This window comes from Marmota marmota, unplaced genomic scaffold, assembly GCF_001458135.2.
Source record: "Marmota marmota marmota unplaced genomic scaffold, marMar, whole genome shotgun sequence".
NCBI lineage: Eukaryota > Metazoa > Chordata > Mammalia > Rodentia > Sciuridae > Marmota > Marmota marmota.
In genome coordinates this window covers 2885984-2893241 of record NW_026000211.1, presented here as the reverse complement: position 1 = coordinate 2893241, position 7258 = coordinate 2885984, and positions in this window count along the sequence as shown.

The following is a 7258-nucleotide window of genomic DNA, read 5'->3' as shown; positions in this document are numbered from 1 at the left end:
ATTATGTTCAAAGAGGCTCATTAAATCTATGGTTCATTCTATCTACAGAGGTTCGTTAAGCCTGGGTTTTCATGATGACCACAGTAATCATTCATTAAGAAGGATCACAATTTTACTGTGGAGTGGAATGAATGGTTAAGTTTAAACATGTTTTTAACCATAGCAGTACTTCACTAAGGCAGTAGTGTAATGTCTAGCTGGGACTATGGAACTGACCACACTGAATTTGACCAGCCATTGCTGTTTCTGTCCCACCTATGACTTTTCTCTGATACCTGTGTTCCTCAATATCCCATACTTGTCCCATTATAATGTATCTCATTAGAACTGATGTATTAGGTGTCAGCATATTCTTAGAATCTATCTGATTACTTGAACTTCAGAACTTCTGAAACTAGGTTTATAAAGCTCTGTTCAGTCTTGATTGGTGCTGCACGTATCACTGTGAACTGTATCTCTGGAGTTTTTAAAATGAGCTTGTATCTGCATTTTATAACAATATCTTCTCTTTACCATAGGGTCTCCTAGTTTGGGTCAGTAAAAGAAAAATCGTTTTCTCATATGAATTATATAAACATTTTTTTCTCTATGATTTTTTCAATATTTGAACTAGAAAGTGTTACTTCTTCCCACTTCTTAATACTGCTTCTTCAGGAACAAAAGCCAGAGGGCTGGATTGTGAAGAGATCTTTGAACCTACACTTCCTAATGTATCAGTCAGCTTAATGATATCATTTGAGTCCTTACCAAACAAAGAAACAAACAAAAGGCAGATCTATTGAACAAAAGCAGAATTTCCAGTAATCTAGACAAAAATGAATTATGAACTACTATAGTAGTACAATGTGAATTATTCAAGATAATAATAGCTTACAAAGATTTAAGGATAAACACATTTGTGAAGCTCAAAAGAATATGACTATATGGAAAAAATAACAAATGTTTAGTTGGCCATATATGATAATAGAAAGAGGAAAAAATAAATACAAAAAATTAGAAAAATGCTTTAAGATGAACTTATCTTTTATACACAAAAAAATGACTAGACCAGTACTCTTTTTTTAATGTAACAACACTAATTAATGAACAGTTGGAGTCAGAAGCCTAAGATTATAATCTGCCTCTACAACTTATTACCTGAATGACTTTGGGCAAGACACACAGTGCTCGAGTTTGGATCTAAAATGGCCCCCAGAGGCCCATAAGTTAATACTGTGATCCCAGCCTGTAGTGCTATAGAGAGATGTGGAACCTTCAGGAGGTACGGCCTAGTGGAAGGAAGTTAGGTCATTAGGGGCGTGCCCTTGATGGACACATTGGGACCTCAGCTCTTTCCTCTCTTTCTTTGCTTCCCAGTTGCTATGAGGTAAGCAGCCTCTAGCACCCCATGTTCCTGCTGTGATTTATGGTGCAGCTACAGTTCCAAAGCAACATGAACAAGATCCCCCGTAGACTGAAACCTTTGTGACCACGAACAAAATTCATCTTTTGCCTTTTTATGTCAAGTATCTCAGGTATTTTGTCCCAGTGGCAGAAACCTGACTAGAACACACTGCAATACTAAGTCATCTTAGTATTACATTTGTTTCTTCATTGGTAAAATGGGGATATTTATCTCATGCTACCATTGTTTCAAGGGAATTCTTGGCCAAGATGAAGAGAGCACATAGTCACATTCACCAAAATACTTCACATGCACACACATTAAAAAAGCTACTAGTTTAACTAGCTAATAACTCACAAAAAAAAAATCTGAAGGAAAATGACCACACAGAGCAAGAATCGATACATCATATACTATTGACTTCAAAGTCCCAAGTAGAGGCGCATGCTGCTGTTGAGACCATCTACAAGCAACATGGGCTTACCAGATCTGAAGATCCTAATTCTAGAGAAGCTGTTATCTTTTTATGCTCAGGGCTAGTATCACAAGCTTGCTAACCCTCTGCCCAGAAAAGATATTACCATTTACAAACATAGGGTTCTCCAGGTCCTGGGCCATACTCAATGCCAGCAAGTCCCCTTCCTCACCTGGAGAACAAAGCATCATCAATGCTCTGGTGACCTCAAGAATATCTTTGCTCCCAATTCCTAATATTTAAGAAGTAACTACTATGTTAGTTAGTTTTGCATTGTTGGGACCAAAATACCTACCAGAACAACTTACAGAAAAGAACAATTTATTTGGGCTCATAGTTTCATAGGTTCAGTCCATAGTGAGCCAATTCCATAGCTCTGGGCCCTAGGGAGGAAGAACATCATAGTAGGAGGGCATGGAAGAGGACAGCTGCTCAGCTCAGAGAGGGCAGCCTGGAAACAGAGAGAGCACTCCATTTTCCAGAAACAAAATGCAAACCCCAAAGGCATGCCCCAGTGGCCTATGTTCTCCAAACACACTCCACCTGCCTACAGTTACCACCCATTAATCCATTCAAATTATTAATCCGTGAAATGGCTTAATCCACTAATTAGATTATAGCTCTCATAATCCAGTAGTATCACCTCTGAACCTGTCTCTTTATCTCACACATGAGCTTTTGGGTGATACCTTATTTTCAAACCATAACGCCCATAGAATTTCAGACGGTTTTGTGAAGATTTAAGTAAGGTGATCTCATAAAGCTTTCATTACATAGTGATTATTCTATTTTAGTAGTTGTTTTTATTATTACATCATAGTTTTGTGAGACTCAAATAAAATAATTCATGCAATGTGCTTATCCCAGAGCCTAGAACACATTAAGTTCTTGAGGGTGAATTGTTTTTACTGTCGATATTGGTATTCTTTTAGTTACCATCACTCTACACTTATCCTTTGCCTAACCATGTCTCGTAGCCTTTACCCACTCAAATCTTGACTCAAGATTTGAGATGGATTCATGGCAAAAAAACAATTTGTATGATTTTTGATAAAAGAACTGTATGGGATCTTCAGTTTGCATTTCATATATTTTCAGTATTTTATTTATGCTTCATTAGGATGATGAGTGAACTATCAATGATATTCAGTATTGCCATTCATACTCTTTTACAATGATATATGTTAGAATGATTAAATCTTGCAAATATCAAATATACTGCATGAGCTCAATATAATGTGGAGGGTCTAAAAAACAGAGCCAGAACGTAACTATAAAAAGTGACTTTTGACATGTTAGTGGAAAGATGGAATTTTTAACTTCCTTTATTATATTTTCATGATCTAAAAATAACTAAAGAACTTTTCTAGCTTTGAGTTTCTGTTAATATATCCCAGACTATTGGTTTTTTTTTATTTTTCTGATGAGTGTTTATGCTTTAATGTGTTTAAAATAGAAACTTAAATATTCAGAAATATACTACTTAATTAATTGCACCCCTCCCATTTTTTAGTAGATCCTGTCATAGGTTACTGGCCTCTTTACAAGAAAGATGGTAATAATTTGGAGGTTTTAACATAAAATTCCATCATCCCCAGGAATGTGCAATAATGATGTCTTTCCAAAAATATATTGATATTGCAATTCTTGGATATACTGAGATAACGTTTGAAGTGCAGCTAGCCTAGTACTTTTTGGTTACAAAGGATTAAAAGGAAGAAGATTGAAGATGTTCTAAATGCAGGAATTATTTCATCACGTGATGTGGATATGCAATATACCATCTCCAAAAATCACCTTGGGGTCGAGGTCATTGCACAAGGCTCATCTGTGATTTTGAAATCAGCAGGTCCCCTGAGACAGTGGTAGGAGCCTGTGACCAGGGGCACAATAACCTGGGTTCAAGTCCTGCCTGTGACTTGTTAATATTCTGCCAAAATATAAGTCATTTACCCTCTTAGAGCCTCACTATGATCATTTTTATTTTAATGTGTTCTTTTTAGATATACATGACAGTGGAGTATATTTTGACATATTATACATACATGGAGTATAACTTCTTCTAATTCGGATCCCATTCTTGTGGTTGAACATGATGTGGAGTTTTACTGGTGGTGCATTTGTACATGAAGATGTCCAATTCATTCTACTGTTTTTCCTATTTCAATCCACCCTCCCTTCCCTTCATTCCCCTTTGTCTAACCTATTGAGCTTCTATTCTTCTTCCCCTTTCTTATTGTGTGTTAGCATCTGCAAGTCAGAGAGAACATTTGACCTTTGGTTTTTTGGAATTGGCTTATAGTCCCCATAATCATTTCTAAATGAATGGATGAGAGCAATTGCCTTGATGCTTTGCACAATAGAAAGAGGTTTCAATTAAATTCTGAGTGTCAAGAACCCTCTTCTTTCAGACTTTCATTCCTCCTTTAGACTAACCACTACTAAAAATACATCTTTTACCTATACTCCTTAGCTCCCTTTGAGACCTGTCATTCAAATCAATTACTACAATCTTAGGATCCTGAGATCTCTCCGCTCCCTCACTCATGTTTCCTGGTCACCTCTCATGATGGACTTTCCTAACTGTGTTTTCCTCTCTTTGGAATCAGACCCTCCCACTCTCCAAGTTACTTATAAAAAAGTTCCTCTCACTTGTTGATTATGATTACAACTTACTTATCTTGACATCATTGGTACAAGAAGGAAGATGCCATGTATCATTCTTTGTTATTGTCACTGGTGATGAAACGAATCCCCTTTCTACAAAACCAATCTATAAACTACCTGAGAACCAGATCACATCTGTTAACTCTGCTCAAAATGCAGTATAAATGGGGATGTGTTAAGAGCACAGAAAGTTCTTGCTGGTTAATGTGATTCTGCACCTCCACCAATAAGCAATGTATGTCTGATTCCATTGGGCCAAAAAGGAACTGCTTAGGCTGTTAAGAACTCAAAAATCTATTAATCAGATAAGCACAGTTTTAAGTATCTATCGATAATACAAAGTATAAATTTAAAAATACAGCATACGATTTCATATAATAATCTCTGATGTTTGTGTCACAATGTATAGCTTTGCGGGGGAGGACCTTTCGGGTATTTTTGTTTGTTTATGAGCAAGCATATGCACTATCTCATTTAAATCTGGAGACAACCCAATTTCAATCTCCAAAAACTATGTCCTTGATCCTCATTTTATGGTCTAATTTTTAAATGTTAGAATTGCTCTTGTCACCATTTTCTTGATAGCCTACTCTATTTCTTATGAACCAATAAACCATGTCTGTAGCAGGAGAATTAATTCGTGCCTAAAGTTTGTTCACCCTGAGTTGCAGAAAGATCTGGACATGCCTGCCTTGCGGCATTCATCTTTTTTTTCTCCCTTGTCCTGAAACCCCTTTCCCCACCGGAGGCTTTCCTTCCTGAAAATCTGTCTCAAAAAGTGCACATACATATCCTTGCACATACACATCATATTTTAGCCCATTGTCCTGAATTCTTTTTATTTATAGAATACAACACTGTAATTGGTAGGTATTTTCTTACTTAGTTCTGTATTCAATTAAGTTAAATTAGGTGTAAATTCATACATGGAAGAAACTTAGTCTCATTCTCCACCTATGATTGAAACCTGGCCCAGTGCTTGGCATATAATGAATTCTTAATTGTATGAGTGATTATGAAGACATCAGGAGTCTCCAATAACGTATGAGACAGTGAGTGAGAGGTGTACCAGATCAGTTAGAGGAGCTGGTGCAGTGCTGCAAAAGGCAGATGTGATATCCACCATAGTACTGCATTTTCCTCCGTTGCAATCCCCAAAGGCTTATGAAGGGCTGCAACTGAAAGAATATTAATTAAAAATATTAAGCTCTCTATAGAAGAAGAAGAGAACACAATATTGGTGATACAGTGCTGTGGCTTAACCGTTGAAAAAGAGAAAGCAGTGTCTTCAGGGTTGACAGCAGCTGGCTCTGGCCATGACAGAAAAACATCACCCAGTGTGTATTCAGAGCCTCTCAGCAGGAGCTGTGACATTTCCAGGGGATCAGCACCTTAACTTTCATTTTGCATCTGAAGGGAAAATCGCCTTCTCTTTGCCTCTTTGGAAGCATGGCTGGAGGAAAATGGTGCCTGTCCAATGGCAACTGAGCCTTGGTAGAACATACACCACTCTGTGGAGACTCTGAGAACAGTGAATTCCAGTTTTTAACTCCCAAATTAATGTAGTCTGAAAAACAAATTATAATGTGCAGAGCCTTCAACTGAAGTACACTCAGTAGGAGTGTGTGTGTGTGTGTGTGTGTGTGTAAAGGAAAAAGAGAAAAATACAACATCAAGAGATGATATGATGGAGCTGGGATTGTGGCTCAGTGGTAGAGCACTTGCCCAGCATGGGGAGGCACTGGGTTGGATCCTCAGCACCACATAAAAATAAATAAATAAAATAAAGGCATAAAAACATTTATATTTTTTAAAAGAGAGAGATGATAAGGTCCTTTACCACTAATGAAGTAAAAGATACTACATTATGGAAAGGCTTAATAGTTTTGCTGTATGTGTATAAAAAATGATAAGAAGGTGCCGTGATTCACTTTGATCAAGAAAAAGTTTTTGGAGAAATGCCTAAGAATGTTCTAGGAATTGCTAGCATAAATGAAAACAAAACCAAAAGTTTGGATAATATTTAAGAGTATGACATGAAAAAACTGAGACATAAATAATCATATATATATAAACATGGCATATAAAATATTTGTGAGGGAGGAGATTTAAATGTTCTTTTTGGTAATAGCATGATTTTGATTCTTGGCCCTCATGAGCTACTGTGTGTTTCCTAAGTTCTGAGGAAATCAACTTCTTCTAGGAAAAGTGAACAAATATTGTCTACTTCTCATGAAAAAAAAAGTTAATGTAAACAAAAATTATAATATGCTACATGGGAATTGTAATTCATACTTACTTCTTCCCCCTTCCTTTAAAGATTAGGAAAATGAGGCACAAATAAATTATTTTACCTGAAACCATAGAGATATTTGTTGGCAGAAACTTCTTACTATCTTAACTCGTTTAGTATATTCTTTATATCCAATATACTTTACTTTTCTATATTAAACATTTTGTACTTGCTATGGAAAAATTAGAAAATGCTCAAAATTAGAAAACAAAGAAAAATATCACTAAGATTCTACTATTCAAAGACATTTACTGTTACATTTTGATATATTTTTCCAGTGTTTCTCTCTAGGAATTGATTTTTTGATGAGTTTTTGTTTTATCTTTGCAGTGGTTTTGTTGACTCTAGCTTATTTTAATTAGTAGTCTAATATAAGAATTACTAGTAACACCTAGCATTTCATCTAATGCACACATCAAGTTTATTTATCAATTGTTAT